Source organism: Eumetopias jubatus, unplaced genomic scaffold (genome assembly GCF_037043125.1).
Source record: "Eumetopias jubatus isolate StellerSeaLion01/CBP00866 unplaced genomic scaffold, mEumJub1_p1.0 scaffold_7, whole genome shotgun sequence".
In the NCBI taxonomy this organism is placed as follows: domain Eukaryota; kingdom Metazoa; phylum Chordata; class Mammalia; order Carnivora; family Otariidae; genus Eumetopias; species Eumetopias jubatus.
In genome coordinates, this window is record NW_028274813.1 from 141584853 (window position 1) to 141603422 (window position 18570).

The 18570-nt window shown below is 34.6% G+C and overlaps 1 pseudogene; it reads left to right on the forward strand.

Moving 5' to 3' along the window:
- The first annotated feature begins 6510 nt into the window (after positions 1-6510).
- LOC114196576 (small nucleolar RNA SNORD115) lies at positions 6511-6579 on the forward strand (annotated as a pseudogene).
- Positions 6580-18570: the final 11991 nt, after the last annotated feature.

An 18570-nucleotide genomic window follows, 5' to 3' on the forward strand; every position in this document is an offset into this window, starting at 1 on the left:
AACTAAAGGAATATAACAAAGTAGAAGAATACAAGGTTAATATAAAAACAAGAGATGAATAATTGGAATTTGAAAAAAATTAAATACCATTTATAATAGCACCAACAAAGAAATATATATCATATATGATATATACCCATGCTCTAAATGTAGAAAGTACAAAACAGATGAAAAACTCAAGATGTAAATAGTACACAGACATTTGGTGCTCATGAACTGGAGAATTCAATGTTGTTTAGAAGTCAATTCTTCCCAATTTGATCTACAAATTTGGTGCAATCCTGTTCAAAATCCCAACAAGTTATTTTGTAGATATCAACAAACTCTTTCTTAAAAAGTTTATATGGAAAGACAAAGAATTAGTTAATACAATACTGAAGAAAAACAAATTTGTGGGATTCATAGTATCTTATTTCAAGACTTACTATATATCTAGAATAATCAAGACTGCATGGTATTGGCAATGAATAGACACATAATTAATAGTAGAGAATAGAGAACCCAGAAATAGATACAAAGTTGACTGATCTTCGGCAGGAGAACAAAGGTAATTAAATGAATAAAGAATGGTCTTTTCAATAAATGATGCTAGAACAAAGGGATATCTATATGGAAAAAGGGAAGCTGGACAAAGACCTTAAATGTTTTACAAAAATTAACTAAAAATAAGCCATAGAAATAAACGTTAAATGCAAAACTATAAAACTTTTAGAAAAAAAATGAGAAAATCTATGTGAACTTGGGTTTTGTGATGAGTTTTTAGATATGACACCAAAAGCACAAACAATAAAATAACAAGTTGAGATTTATTAAAATTAAAAATTCTGCCTTAGCAAAAGACACTGTCCAGTTAATGAAAAGGCAGGACATGGATTGGGATAAAATATTTTCAAAACACATATCTGGTAAAGATCTTTTATCAAAATATATAAAGAACTCTTACAACTCAGCAATAAGAAAAAAGACTTTTTAAAAAATGGATGAAAGATATAAATCGACACCTCACCACAAATATACAGATGGCAGGTAACCATATGTAAAGGTGCATTATTTGTCATTAGGGAGATGTAAATTAAACAAAAAAACACCACTACACACCTAAGAAAATGCTAAAATCCAAACAGCTGAAGATGCCAATCATTGGTGAAGATGCAAGCAACAGAAAGTATCATTCATTGGTTATAAGAATTAAAAAATGGTACAACCGCATCTGAAGACAGTGTGGAGGTTCCTACAAATCTAAATGTTCTACCATACATTCAGCCACTGTGCTCCTAGGTATTTGCCCAAATGATTTGAAGACTTATGTCCACACAAAAACTCACATAGGAATTTTAACAGCTTATTTATAATTGCCCAAAACTGGAAGTAACTAAGATATACTTCATAGGCGAATGGATACAAACACTATGGTACATCTACGTCTACAAAAAGACACAGATGAATCTTTAATGCATTTTGCTAGGTAAAGAAGCCAGTTGGAAAAGGATACATAGCATGCTCTCATTTATATGACATTCTGAAAAAGCCATGATGAAAGTTAAAGTAAATGTATAAGTGGTTGGCAGTGGGAGATTAAAGCCTGAATGGGATAAGGCACAGCGAATCTATTATGTATAGTGCAGTAGTAGCATATATATGACACTGCTTTTGTCAAAAAACACAGAAATTTACAGCACTAAGAATGAACCTTAATATATGCAAATTTAAAAAAATATTTAGCAGGTTAAGGGATCCTAGGATCAATGCAGAATGTAAAAAAAAATAACCTTCTACATTATAAATGTATAAAACAACCTCACTTGACAGGGTTGGAAGGAAAAGGTGCTGACTTCAGTTACTAGGGGACTCAGTGGAATCTGTAAGACTAAAGGCAAAATGGCACTGTATTTGATAAAGTTATTTAAGATGGGTATTTTGGTTAATAATGTTGAAAGCATTAGATACACAAACTGGAATTGAACAATTAAGTAAATGGTTGGCAGATGATGTAAAGTTTCTCACTGTTGGGGTAGAAGGTTACAGACAAGAAAAGAGAGGTTAGAATAATTCAAGTGATAATGGATTTTAATTGGAAACATCAGTATAAGTCGTGTTTAACTCAGTATAACTCATTTATGCATGTGTATGTATGGCTACACATAAATATTTATATATGTATATGTACAATTATTGTACATATACATATTTCTTTACTCTGTTAGCTGAGAAAGCAATGACAATCCAGTAACAAAAGGCACATCTAAAACCCAGATCTTGGTTTCTATACCAATCTTCCATAAAACAAACCAGGATCTTTTAAAAGATGGCTGATTCTATGAAAGGACAAGAAATATAACAGATGGCCTAGAACATCTTATAGTGCCAGGAAGTAAGGAAGTGCTACACACTCACACACACACACACACATTAATAAAAGCATGTCAAAATGATACCGGAATGAACCAAAAGAGCTTTGTATTGTCAAAGCTAGGAAATTTGAACAAAATTAATGGCATGGTATTACACAAAGGAAAAAAATAGATATTTGTGAATACACACTAATATAAAAATGCATAAATAAATTGGGGAGAATAGACACATTTCTTGTATAAAAGAATTTGAAATAATAATTGTAGATATTTTAGTCTCAAGGAGGTGCAACATTACTCCTCATTTCTCAAAAGTGAGCTTGCATGGTGAGTGACTTCCTTCCAAAGAGTATAGTATGAAAATTGCAGGTAGGAGAAAAAGTAACTTCACAGTGGAGAAACCTGACAAACACTACTTCAGGTAATAAAGATTAAAGTAAATAGTTATAACTCATGTTGATAATATGAATCCTTGATCTGATATGATGAGAATGGTACTTAACCTTCACAGTCTTTCTCCCCAAAACCCATAAACCCCACTATTAATCATGAGAAAATAATTAGACAAATCCCACTTAACAGACACTCTACAGCAAATTGACCAGTTCTCAAAACTGTGAAGATCATCAAAACAAGGAGAATCTGGTGTGCCTAGGTGGCTCTGTTGGTAGAGCATGCAACTCTTCATCTCAGTGTCATGAGTTCAAGCCCTACACGGGCATGGTGCCTAGTTAATACAAACAAACAAACATATTATTTTAAAAAATCAAGGAAAATCTGAAAAAAAGTGGTTACAGTCAAGAGCATCCTAAGTAGACATGAAAACTAAAATGTAGTGTGACATCCTGTATGGTATCATGGAACAGTAGTAGGACATTAAGTAAAAACAATAGAAATATGAATAAAATATAGACTTTAGTTAGTAATAATGTGTTAATATTGATTAGTTGTAGGACAAATATCACATATTAATATAATATGTTAATAGTATATAATATATGATATTAATAATAGGTGAAATAAGGTGTGGTGTATTTGGGAACTATGTTATCTTCACAACCTTTATTTATAAATCTACAACTTCTAAAATAAGTTTATTTAAAGATATTTAAAAATTATTCACTGAGTGTTATTTGCAACTAATGAATCATTGAACACTACATCAAAAACTAATGATGTATTATTTGTTGACTAATTGAACATAATAAAAAAGTCATTCAATGTAATTCATCATAGTAACACAAAATAGGGAAAACATAATATGATCATCTCAAAAATAAAGAAAAAGTATTTTATAGAGTACAAAACCTATTCTTCATAAATCTCATGGGAACTAAGAATTGAACAAAGTTATTTAATGAGACAAAAAGAATTTACAAAAGAAATCAATTGCAAAATCATTGATAATGAATATATTCAAAGCTTTCCCCCTGAGATTGGGAATAAAGAATTTTCTGTCACCATTTCTATTCAACACTATACTGGATGTCCTAATGCAATAAGTTATGGAAAGGTAATAAACAATGTATAAGAATTAGAAATGGAAAGGTATAAGTTTATTTACAGACAACAAAATAGTGTGTGTGAATCATCTATCATCTATTTCTCTATTGTCTAATCTGAACATGAATAATGGAAACTAAGAGTTAGTTTAGCAAAGGCGCTGTATTAGTAAACAAATAACTACAATGATATGCACTTCTGTGTGAAATAAAAAATGAAGATTCCAAATATAACACTTTCAGGAATATCAGGAACATCAATTGCATAGGAAAAGATCTACACATAATATTACAAAACATCATTCAAAGAAAGTAAATAATATCTTACAAATGAAGGGATATAACATATTCAAATTGGCAGATACAGTTACATATAAATTTTAATTCCTTCCCCCAAACTCATTTTAAAGATTCAATGTAATAGCATTCCAAGTCCAAATCCTGTTAGGTTTTTTTCTTTGAAATTGTCAGTTTAATTTCACAAGTTATGTAGAATGCAAAGAGCCAAAAAAATCTCAATCATCTTGATGAAAATGAAGAAAGTTTCATGAATTAAATGACAAAATTTCAAAATTTCAATTTTATAGGTTACAGTAGTTAAGATTGTGTACTGACAAAAAACAGAAAACTAGTCCAGTGGGGAATAAAATAGACTCCACAAACAGATCAACAGATTACTTGATCTATAATAAATGTACTTCTGTTGCATGATGAGTAAATGATGATCTGTTCAAAAGTTGGTACTAGATATATTGGATATCAATATGAAAAAAAGATGAGTCCCATTTTCAAACCATACAAGGGAAATAAAAATGGAGAGACTAAAATAGCAGATGGGGGAGAGCATCTAGAGGGAAGCTGTCTTCAGTAATTTTCTTACACTGAGAATATTAAATGATATGTTTTGCCCATGCAGGGAACTTCTGGGGAAAATATGAATGATTACATGCAGAATGAGCACATTTGTTGAAGTTTAACCGATAAGCACAGTGCTGTTTTACCAAATTCTGGTAGTTTAGCAAAGGTGCTGTATTAGCAAATACAGGGGTGTATAGTAAATACCCAAACTCTGTGGAATAAAAAGCTGAAGTGCTAAGCTAAAATATTTTTTAGCACAGGGATAAATTATCCACAGTTTACAGAGCTGAGTTTAAAAAGGAAACTGCAGGGGCACCTGGGTGGCTCAGTTGGTTAAGGTCACACTCTTGATTTTGGCTTAGGTCATGATCTCAGGGTCCTGGGATGGAGCCCTGTGTTGGGCTCCTTGCTCAGTGGGGAGTCTGCTGGAGATTCTATTTCTTCCTCTACCTCTGCCCTTCCTCCATGTTCTCTCTCTCTCTAAAATGAATAAATAAACAAATCTTAAAAAATAATTTAAAAAAAGGAAACTGCAGTTGCAACAAGTGTGAAAAACAGGTAGAATGATACCAAAAATAAAAATCAATCTGAATTCCCCTCAATAATTACAGAGAGACATAATTCCAAATATATCTACAGACTAAGAAAGAGTAGCCTCTAAGATATTCATGTTCATTCTTTAAGGAAACATGAATATTATGATGGCTAATTTTTCTCCATGAGTGACTCACATAGATGATATCCTCATGAGAACTTTATGCCTGAAGTTTTGCTGTGATTGAAGTTGAAAAACCTTGTAATTTTTTTTTTAAATTTTATTTATTTATTTGACAGCGAGAGAGACAGTGAGAAAGGGAACACAAGCAGGAGGAGTGGGAGAGGGAGAAGCAGGCTTCCCGCAGAACAGGGAGCCCAATGCGGGGCTCAATCCCAGGACCCTGGGATCATGGCCTGAACTGAAGGCAGACGCTTAATGACTGAAGCACACAGGTGCCCCAGAAAAACCTTGTAATTAATTGGTATTATTTTTATGATACATTATTGGGTTGGATCTAAATTCATGTGCAGATAGATTTATTTCTGTTAGATTATTTTGAGTTTTCTAAGGTGCTGTGAAATATGTGGATCATAAATGAACAACTCACAATTGAAAGACCTTGGAATTTGCAGCCAGAAGTTTGAGATTCAGTTATATGCTTTGGCCATGATACATGAGATTGAATAAAATTATAAGCAGCCTGATACCTGATATCTAGCTTCTTACTATCACATAACATCATTAGGTTTACTTTAGGAGGAAAACATATGCTATGAGTGATGCCATTTTTTTTTCTGCTCTGGAATCTGGAAGATACAGGAAGATACAAGAACTGGTTAATAGTAAGATGTTGTTTCTGTATAAATGCTCTTGACAGGTTTTGAGACTAATGTACTTTATTTGCTCTGACTTGACTGCATTTAGTGAACCTCTGGTCTATATTCAAAGGAATGTGGCCTTTTTTGAATAAGGACACCCAATATCCCTTAATGTAGAAACCATAGAGGAACACATGAATAATGCAGATATGATATATATATTTTTCATGTTTGACTACTGTCCCAACCCTGTCTGCATAGACCAAAACAAATGGAGAAGAGAACCATTTAGCTCACTTCCCCTGGGGCACCATTAACTACCCAGTTGCCCTGCACTGAATTTTTCATATATCTAGTTCACTTGGGACCAGAGATTGAGTGCCATCCATAATAAGGGTTTTCAGGACAAAGAAGTTGTAGGTAGAGGGAGTGCCACGATTTGAGGGAATGATGATGTCTTGAGGAGGTGTGATAACATAAAAATCATGCTCACTAGGATTACATCGGGGCCCATCAGAAATGATAATCCTAGATTGTGAAGTGGTGGAAGGGATTCTTAGCTTTTCTAGACTAGACATTCTAATGATGGGCTTCAGATAATAAATCTCCTGTGTGAAACTTGTTCACCCACCCCTTCCTGTCTCCTTCCAAGTGAGAAATACTCCTATATTAACTGGATTTGGGTGCTTCCTTCTCATATTTTTGGGAAATTATACCTCATTTCTTTCTTATATTGTGTATTGCAGTCATTTGACTGGCATGATATGCACCATTACATGAATTAGGGCTAGTTAACTACCTTTGGTGACTGAAAAATTCCAAATTGATTTTGAAACCAGTGAAGACTTACCTCTAGGGCATTTAGGTTCATTCTTTCAAACAACATGACCATCATTATGGCTTCCTTTCCTCCCAGGGTTATGTATATGATGGGATCTTCAACAGAAGAATTTCATTTTTCACCTGAACTTGCTTTAACTGAAAGTTGAGAGAGTTTTATGATTCATTTGGCATTTCTATAGTGCAACATTTGCTTGGGTCTAAATGCCCAAGTAGACAAAGTCAACCATTATATTACTTCATGTTTTCAATGTGATTGTATTAACGGGTCATTTTTGGACTATGAATACTTAAGTCTCCTGACAATTGTGGACAAAGGTTTGAGAGTCAGACATTTATTTTCCTGTGGATGTAACAATCAATAAAATTAGAAGTTTCTTGGTATATTATTTACTGTTTAGGATAGTTCCCAAGAGATACAGTTTTCAACTTTGACAGCTCTCCTTCTCCTGTCCTCTTAAATAAAGACTACTGAAGAAGAGTACTTTCCGACATTCTACACTAGGGACACATGACAACTATCCAGACTAACTTTGCTGAATCTTCCCAAACTCTAATCCACTTTGTCACGAGGGTTTAAGAATGCCAACTCTAGTTAGAATTTTCAGGATCAAATAGATCTATAATGAGAATGCCATGGCTTGGGTCATAAAGAAACTTGATAACATAAAAATTATGCTGACACCAGCATAGATGCCATTCTTAGGAAGGGATGAGAAGAGTTCTAGGCTAAAAAAACATAGCTATGAAAGCATATATAATAAAGAAAGAACAAATGGTCATTGAAAATTTAGATAAGACACTGTCAGAAGGAAAGCATCAGAATGGATGCTTTCCATTCTAGTAGTTGCCCTAGTAAATTAGAAAAAAAAAAAACTGGAGTAAAACAGTTATGCTACTAAATGGCAAAATTAGAACTGAAATACAGTGCCATAGAAACCAACTTATTTTTTTATTTCAATATACAGTATAGCAGTCCTATTCTTTTGTAACTCCAGCAACTCAAATGCCTTTTAGAATGTATCCAAGACTGCTGCAAGAACGGAAGATGATAAAAGTTCATATGTCCTGTGCCCCAACTAAGCTATTCTAAAAATTCAAGTACTCTGGAGATACCCACATAAATTTCCAAGGCACTCGGCAGTTTGTTTTCAATCTAAAGCCCTATTCAGGGGGATGCATACTGGCTGCTACATGGATTTTTGCCTTCAGTTAACTTTCTTTGACTAATGGTAAAGTCACAATGGAAGCAAAATGGTAACCCCCACATCAGGGAGTAACAAATCCTCAGGATTCCAACTATACACTTCCTGCAACAACTCAGGCTATTCTTTGTACCTTGGAAACCCAACATGAGGGGCTACTGGCAGGAGTCCTTGAAATATTTATATACAAGATGAGTGGGGAGAAGTTAAATACTGTATTCAGAAGCTAGATGACTCCTCCACTGATTTTCACTGAGGCATTTTCTCAATTTAAATATATAAATCCATGTGAAAATTATAATAGACCATTGAACCTCTCCATTATTATGGGATTTGTTTCCAGGAATTCAACAGAAGTGGGAGAAAAAGTAAGTTGATGGCCAGGACAGATAATTTCTCAGATATTGGTGGCAGCAATCCAGTTCTGGGAAAATAAGACATAATTTTATTGTGTTATGCAATTTTAGCTGCCCACCTATAATTATTCGCAAAAAATATTGTGAATAATTCATAAGAATTCACAAGCCCCTTTATTTGGGGCCACCAACAAACAAGAAGGCAAACTGTAATGTAAAGTCAGTAAGTCACTATTGGAAATAAAGATGTTGGAAAAAGGAAGAGACTGAGGAAAATGCAAGGTTTACAATCTCACTGAATCTTTATAACCTTCTCAACAGGATCTTCCCTGTCCCCAGGAAATCAGATGGGAAATAATCGGCAAATGGTGCAAACTAATGGGCAAAATTGAGGGAAATAGGCAAAAAGGAGGGAATCTCAAAACTGGGAACAGGATAAATTTACGTATCTGTTTATTTTCCTCAACTTAATCTTTTCCCGTGTGTGTGTGTGTGTGTGTGTGTGTGTGTGTGTGTGTGTGGATACTGGAGCCATGAATTCTCCAATTTCTATTGATCTTTCTTGTTTTGCCTAGCCCAGAAAAACACCCAAGGTGTGGGTGTTTTGGGACAATCATCTATCTGTTCTTTTTCTTCTGAATTTCCATGCAAGTTGGTCCCCCCACAGAAGAATATGCCTTGTCTCCCAATGTGCTTCATAATGTGTCAGGAAGGGAATTACTGTCTAGTTGTGTAAACTTCAGGCTATGATATTCCATACCATGGATGTAGTGTTTTTTGCAGTGCCTGAGATGCCAGCCATCTAGATTGGTAAATATGTGCTTTCTGAAACAAAACGAGGCTATGGGAAAGTGGCAGTCTCACCCAATGCTAACAAGTTACACCCAAATTATAGGAAATAGATCTCTCTTTATGGGCCTCCAAAACAAATTATAGCAGTTTAATAAAAGGGATTGATTCCATTGTTATAACTTACAATAAAGAAAAAAATGACCACATATAGAACTTGTTCTCTATTTCTAGCTCAAATGTATATAACGAGTAATCAGAAAAGAAGATGTGGTTCATATATACAATGGAATATTACTAAGCCATCAGAAAAGATGAATATCTACCATTTGCATTGACATGAATGGAACTGGAGGGTACTGTGCTAAGTGAAATAAGTCAGTCAGAGAAAGACAGTTATCATATGGTTTCACTCACATGTAGAACATAATGAATAGTGCAGAGGACAATAGGGGAAGGTAGGGAAAACCAAAGGAGAAGAAATAAAAGAGGAGACAACCCATATGAGACTCTTGAGTGCGGGAAATAAACTGAAGGTTACAAAAAGGGAGGTGGGTGGGGGAATGGGGTAACTGGGTGGTGGGCATTAAGGAGGGTGTGTGCTGTGATGAGCACTGGGTGTTGTACGCTACTAATGAATCATTGAACATTATATCAAAAATTAATGATGTACGGGGCACCTGGGCGGCTCAGTTGTTAGGTGTTTGCCTTCAGCTCGGGTCATGATCCCAGGGTCCTGGGATCTAGCCCCACATCGGGCTCCCTGCTCAGCGGGGAGCCTGCTTCTCCCTCTCCCACTCCCCCTGCTTGTGTTCCCTCTCTTGCTGTGTCTCTCTCTCTGTCAAATAAACAAATAAAATCTTTAAAAAAATTAATGATGTACTATACATTGGCTAATTAAATTTAAATTAAAAAAAGTTAAAAAAAGGAAAATTATATAAATAGGACATAATTTAAAAAGGACATTTACCTTATAATTCTCCTATATTATCTGTCAGAAAGGAAAAAAAATACAAGGAAGGTCAATTTGTTTATAGATTTGTACATAATCTAAGAGAAATAATTCCTCTAACACCTGTGGTACCCAACCTTGCCACTCCTTACCCACTATGGATGAGTCAAATATTCTTCTGTAATAGACATGTTCAGCTTTTTTTTTTTTAACTTTTACCTAAGAAGTCAAGGTTCCTGCCTAAGTTTTCTTATGGAAGCTTTAGATTTTTGTGGCAAATGATTCCCCAGGGATTCAAAGATTCACCTACTGTATTCTCTAGGCATTTATAAGAAAGCTTAAAAATTTTTGTCCACCTTAAGATTCCATACTAATTCAATAGTGGTTGATTTATTGTTAGCTGCTAACACCTTACATGCTAGTAAGAAAGATACTTTAGCTTTACCAAATTTCTTAGTCTCCCAGGACTAAAGCCTTCTTGGATAAGTTGCAATACCCAAACTGAAGTCAAATAGTTGTGATATGTACTACTGGCCAACAGATGGAAGACAGTTGTATCTTAAATTCAGCCTAATATACCAACAAAACAATGTACCACACATACACACACAAAACAAACCTCCAACAATTTTGAGGGTTGTTGTAGAACCTTGCCTTTTTTTAAAAGGTTAAGTCTCTCTGAGATGTTACATAAAGTATTGAAATTGTAGTCAAAATAAGCTGGAGAACCCTTTCAGTCTTAAAATAGTTGTTGTTTCCTCACTGTATTAGTTTTAACTTTGATAAAACCTTATACGTTTTCTGTCATGAGATTAAGGGTGCTTCTAATAGTGTGCTTATTCAGAAAATTAGGCCCTGGTTATAGGCATGTTGCTTACTCTTCTGTGTTACTGGATTTTGTTGCTCTGAGAGTGCAAGGCTGTTATCAGTGCATAGTAGCAATCACTCTCCCGACTGGAAAAGCTCAGGCTTTGACTTTGGAACACTTAACTTAGTAATAGATATCTTATGCTGTTATTATTTTACAAGTTCTTAAGACTCATTCATCTCTCAGTGTGCTGCCTGACTAGCTATGAACAAATATTATTATCTAATCCTAGTGCTATTCTGTGCAAGTGTACCTTTTAAACCTTTCTACTATATTGCAAGGTTCTGATAAAATAGGTTGAATACGATTGTCTCACAGTCGTTGAGGTAGATAGCAAACCTTGCTATGATTTTCCTATTATTCTGAAAGCCAGTGCTGATATAATATTGTTCACTGATATGTCCTGTGTTAGAGACCCACAGGGGAATATAAAAGCACCTTATGCAGTAGTCAACACTCCTGAAATTTTAGAGACTTCTGTTTTCCCAAACATAAAGTCATTCATGTATAGCTGTTATACCAGCTGTTACATTAACCATCAGTCTTTTAAAAACATGTTTCCAAGTTTATTGATGTATAACTGGTATACAAACATACCTCATTTTATTGTGCTTTCCTTTTTTTGTGCTTTACAAATATTGCATTTATTACAAATTGAAGGTTTGTGGCAACCCTGCATCAAGAAAATCTATCAGTGCCATTTTTCCAACAGTAATTACTTTGTGTTTCTGTGTCACATTTTGATAATTCCTATAATGTTTCAAACTTTGTCATTATTATTATATTTATTATGGTGATCTGTGATGAGTGATTGTGACTGAAAGCTCAGATGATGGTAGCATTTTTTACCAATAAAATATTTTTGAATTTAAGTATATACATTTTTTAGACAAAATGCTATTACACACTGAATAGACTACAATCTGGCATAAACATAGATTTATATGCACTGGGAAATGAAAAAAAATTTGATTCACTGTATTACAATATTAACTTTATTGCAGCAGTTTGGAACCAAACCCACAATATTTCTGAGATATTCCTATACAAAAAAAAAAAAACAAAAAACCCAAACCTATCAATGTATACAGTTTGGTGACTTTGAACATATACATTCAAGTTATTATCACCACAATACAGGCAGTAAACATATTCATTGCCTCCAAAAGTATTGTTTGTGTGTGTCTATTTGTTTTCTGGGGTGTGTGTGTGTGTGTGTGTGTGTGTGTGTGTGTGTGTGTGTGATAACACTTAACATGAAATCCATTCTCCTAACACATTTTTCAATACACATTAATTTATTATTAACCACAGGCACAATTTGTATGTCAGGTCTCTGGAACTTACTCATCTGGTATAACTAAAACTTTACACCCATCTACTACCCAAATCTCTCTTCCCCCCAGGTCCCCGGCAATTATCATTTATTGTATACTTCTATACCATGGACTATTTTATATGCCACATGTAAGAGGAATCACACAGAATTTGTTCTTTTGTGAATGATTGATTACACTTAGCATGTCTTCCAGGTGTGTACATTTTGTCACAAATGATAGTATTTCCTTTTTTAAGGCTAATATTCCATTGTACGTATATTTTTAATCCATCGATAAGTTGATGAATATTTGGGTTGTTTTTATATCTTGGCTATTGTGAATAATTCTGCAATTCAAATGGCAGTACAGATATATCTTTTAGATCCTTATTTAAATATACACCCAGAAGTGGGTTTGCTGGGTCATATAGTGTGTGTATATATATATATTTTTGGAAACTTTATGATATGATGCATAATGGCTATAAAAATTTTTGTCCCAACCAAAAAAGTACCAGGCTCCCCTTTTCTTCACTTCTTTGTCAACACCTGTTGTAATTTGTATGCCTGAACATAATCATTCTAATGCATGTGTGATGATATCATAATGTAGTTTTGATTAGCATTTCTCTGATGATTAGTGATGTTAAGCATCTTTTCATGTATCTGTTGACCATTTGATTGTTTACATTGGAGAATTGTATATTCTGGTTACCTATATTGATATATTTATCTATCTAATCTCATATATCATCTATCATCTATCATCATCTATCTTTCATCTATCATCTACCTATCATCTGTTTTTTTAAATATTTTCAACATTTTATTTTGCTATAAACATTATTTGTTCTTGTGTTACAAGCATGTGAAGGATTAGTTAACAAAATGACTTACAAAAAATTTACTATAAATGCATTATTATGGTAAGTGCTTATGTGCCTATTTAACAGTACATAATGTGTATTTAATCTTTATCTAATATGCATATATTTAATAATAGTGCACTAGACTTAGGGCCCTACACACAGTATCATCTATTTATAGATATTGAAGGAGTTTTTAAAGTATATTTTCGATATTATCACCTTATCAGATATATAGCTTGTAAGCATATTTTTCCCTTTTCATTTTATTGATGACTTTTTGCTCTGCAGAAGCTTTTGATTTGATGTGGTCCCACTTGTTTATTTTTGCTTTTGTTACCTGTGTTTTTCATGTTATTTAAAAACAAATGTCTTGCACAGTCCAATGTCAAGGAGTTTTTCCCCTCCGTGTTTTTTGCAGAAGTTTTGCAGCTTCTGGTCTTACATTTAAGTCTTTATTAATAATTGATTATGTGTATGTTGAAACATATGGGTCCCATTTTATTCCTTTTTACATAGATACTTAGTTTCCCCAGCACCATTTTTTGAAGAGACTATATTTTCCCTATTTTATATTCATGTTGCCTGTGTTGAAGGGCACTTTAGTTGATTCTATGTTTGTGGGTTAATTTCTGGGTACTCTATTATGTCCCATTGGTTTATGTGTCTGATTTTATTTCATTTATTTTTTTAAATATTTTATTTATTTATTTATTTGACAGAAAGAGACACAGCAAGAAAAGTACACAAGCAGGGGGAGTGGGAGAGGGGGGAAGCAGGCTTCCCGCAGAGCAGGGAGCCCAATGTTGGGCTTGATCCCAGAACCCTGGGATCACGACCTGAGCCAAAGGCAGATGCTTAATGCCTGAGCTACCCAGGCACCCCTGTGTCTGATTTTAAACCAATAGCATACTGTTTTAATTACTATAGTTTGTTTGTTTTTATTATGTTATGTTAATCACCACACATTACATCATTAGTTTTCGATGTAGTGTTCCATGATTCATTGTTTGCCTATAACACCCAGTGCTGCATGCAGAACATGCCCTCTTTAATACCCATCACCAGACTAAACCATCCCCTACCTCCCTCCCCTCTAGAACCCTCAGTTTCTTTCTCAGAGTTCATCTCCCCCTCCGATTCCCCCACTTCATTTTTCCCTTCCTGATATCTTCTTCTTTTTTTTATTTAACATATAATGTATTATTTGTTTCAGAGGTACAGGTTTCTGATTCAGCAGTCCTACACAATTCACAGCACTCACCATAGCACATACCCTACCCAATGTCTATCACCCAGCCACCCCATCCCTCCCACCCCAAACCACTCCAGAACCCTCAGTTTGTTTCCTGAGATTAAGAATTCCTCATATCAGTGAGATCATATGATACATGTCTTTCTCTGATGGACTTATTTCGCTCAGCGTAATACCCTCCAGTTCCATCCATTCATTCCAAATGGCAAGATTTCATTCCTTTTGATGGCTGCATAATATTCCATTGTATATATATACCACACCTTCTTTATCCATTCGTCTGTCGAAGGACATCTTGGCTCTTTCCATAGTTTGGCTATTGTGGACATTGCTGCTATAAACATCAGGGTGCACGTACCCCTTCAGATCCCTACATTTGTATCTTTGTGGTAAATACACAGCAGCGCAATTGCTGGATTGTATGATAGCTCTATTTTCAATTTTTTGAGGAACCTCCATACTGTTTTCCAGAGTGGCAGCCACTCATTGTGGTTTTGATTTGTATTTCCCTGATGATGAGTGAGTGATGAGCATCTTTTCATGTGTCTCTTAGCCATCTATGTCTTCTTTGGTAAAATGTCTCTTCATGACTTCCTGCACATTTTTATTTGGATCATTTGTTTTTTAGGTATTGAGTTTTATAAGTTCTTTATATATTTTGGATACTAATCCTGTTATCAGACATGTCATTTGCAAATATCCTCTCCCATTCTGTATGTTGCATTTTAGTTTTGTTGGTTGTTTCTTTTGCTGTGCAGAAGCTTTCATTTTGATGTAGTCCCAGTAGTTTGTTTTTGCTTTTGTTTTCCTTACTTCATGAGACATATCTAGAATGAAGTTGCTATGCTCTGTCAGAGAGGTTACTGTCTATGTTCTCTTCTAGGATTTTTATGATTTTATGTCTCACATTTAAGTCTTTCATCCATTTTGAATTTATTTTATGTGTATAGTGTAAGAAAGTCGTCAAGATTCATTATTTGCATATTGCTGTCCACTTTTCCCAACATCATTTGTTGCAGAGACTATCTTTTTTTCAATTGAATATTCTTTCCTTCTTTATAGAGTATTAATTGACCATATAGTTGTGGGTTTATTTCTGGATTTTCTATTTTGTTCTATTGATCTATGTGTCTATTTTTGTCTATTTTTGTGCTGGTACCATACTGTTTTGATCACAATAGTTCTGTAATATGACATGAAGTCTGGAATCATGATGGCTCCAGTTTTGCTTTTCTTTTTCAAAACTGCTTTGAGTATTTGGGGTCTATTTTGGTTTCGTACTAATTTTAAGAGTGTTTGTTCCAGTTCTATGAAAAATGTTGCTGGTAATTTGGAAGTATTGCATAAAATTGCAGATTGCTTTGGGTACTACATTTTAACAATATTTTTTCTTCCAGTCCATGAGCATGGAATGTATTTCCATTTCTTTCTGTCATCTTCAATTTCTTTCATATGTGTTATATAGTTTACAGAGTACTGAGATTTACCCCTTTGGTTAGGTTTATTCCTAGGTATCTTATTATTCTTGGTGTAATTATGAATTGTATGGTTTTCTTAATTTCTCTTTCTGCTGCTCCATTAACTGGTGTATAGAAATGCAACAGATTTCTGCGCATTAGTTTTATATCCTGTAACTTTACTGAATTTGTATCAGTTCTAGCAGTTTTTTGATGGTCTTTGGGTTTTTTAAATAGAATAGCATTATCATCTGCAAATAGTGAAAATTTTACTTCTTCCTTACTGATTTGGATTCCCTTTATTTCTTTTCATTGTTTAATTACTGTGGCTTTCAGCAATATGATAAATATAAGTGTTGAGAGTGAACATCCTTGTTTTTTTCCTCACCTTAGGGGGAAAGCTCTCAGTTTTTTTCACACTAAGGATGATGTTAGCTTTGGATTTTCATTGATAGCTTTTATTATGTTGTGGTATGTTCCCTCTAAATCTACTTTGTTGAGGGTTTTTATCATGAATCAATGTTGTACTTTGTCAAATGCATTCTCTGCATCTATTGAAAGCCTCATATGGTTCTTATCCTTTCTTTTATTAATGTGGTGTATCACATTGATTGATTTGTGAATACTGAACCACACTTGGAACCAAGGAATAAATCCCACTTGATTGTGTTAATGTTTTTTTTCTTTTTTTTAATGATGTTCAGTTAGCCACTGTTAGTTTTTGGTGTAGCATTCAATGATTCATTAGTTACATATAACACCCAGTGCTCATCACAGCATGTGCCCTCCGTAATACCCATCACCCTGTTACCCCCTCTGCCCACACCCCTCCCCTCTGAAACCCTCACTTTTTTCCCCCGGGGTCCATAGTCTGTCATGGTTCTTCTCCCTCTCATTTCTCCCCCACTGGATTTCCCTCCCTTCCCCTATGGTCCTCTGAGCTACTGCTTATGTTCCACATATGAGTGAAACCATATGATAATCGTATTTCTCTGCTTGACTTACTTGACTTAGCATAATCCCCTCCAGCTCCATCCATGTCGATGTAAATGGTGGGTATTCATCATTTCTGATGGCTGAATAATATTCCATTGCATATATGTACCACATCTTCTTTATCAATTCCTCTGTTGAAGGGCATCTCAGCTCCTTCCACAGTTTGGCTATGGTGGACATTACTGTTATGAACATTGGGGTATATGTGCCCCTTCTTTTCACTACATCTGTATCTTTGGGGTAAATACCTAGTAGTGCAATTGCTGGGTTGTAGGGTACCTCTATTCTTAACATCCTAAGGAACCTCCATATTGTTTTCCAGACTGGCTGTACCAGCTTGCATTCCCACCAACAGTGTAAGAGGGTTCCCCTTTCTCCACATCCTCTCCAACATTTGTTGTTTCCTGCCTTATTAATTTTTGCCATTCTAACTGGTATAAGGTGGTATCTCAATGTGGTTTCGATTTGAATTTCCCTGGTGGCTAATGATGTTGAACATTTTTTCATGTACCTGTTAGCTATTAGTATGTCTTCTTTGGAAAAGTGTCTTTTCATGTCTTCTGCCATTTTTTGACTTGATTATTTGTTTTTTGAATGTCGAGGTTGAGAAATTCTATATAGATCTTGGATATCAGCCCCTTATCTGTAATGTCATTTGTAAATATCTTCTCCCATTCTGTGGACTCCCTCTTTGTTTAGTTGACTGTTTCCTTTGCTGTGCAGAAGTTTTTAACTTGATGAAGTCCCAAAAGTTCATTTTTGCTTTTGTTTCCCTTGCCTTTGGAGACGTGTCTTGAAAGAAGTTACTGTAGTCGATGTCAAAGAGGTTATTGCCTATGTTCTCCTCTAGGATTTTGATGGATTCCTGTCTCACATTGAGGTCTTTCATCCATTTTGAGTTTAACTTTGTGTATGGTGTAAGGGAATGGTCCAGTTTCATTCTTTTATACAGCTGTCTAATTTTCCCACCACCACTTATTGAAGAGACTGTCTTTTTTCCATTGGATATTTTTCCTGATTTGTCAAATATTAGTTGACCATAGAGTTGAGGGTCCATTTCTGTGTTCTCTATTCCATTCCATTGGTCTATGTGTCTGTTTTTGTACCAATACCATGCTCTCTTGGTGATCATGGCTTTGTAATATAGCTTGAAGTCAGGCAACGTGATGACTCCAGTTTTGTTTTTCTTTTTCATCATTCTCTTGGCGATGCAGTGTCACTTCTGGTTCCATACAAATTTTAGGATTGTTTGTTCCAGCTCTTTGAAAAATGCCAATGGTATTTTAATAGAGGTGGCATTGAAAATGTAAGTTGCTCTGGGGAGGATAGACATTTTAATGATGTTTATTCTTCCAATCCATGAGCATGGAATATTTTCCCATCTTTTTGTTTCTTCCTCAATTTCTTTCATAAGTGTTCTGTAGTTTCTAGATATAGATCCTTTATCTCTTTAGTTAGGTTTATTCCTAGGTATCTTATGGTTTTTGTTGCTGTTGTGAATGGAATTGATTCCTTAAGTTCTTTTTCTACAGTTACATTGTTAGCATATAGAAAAGTAACTGATTTCTGTGCATTGATTTTGTATCCTGCCACATTGCTGA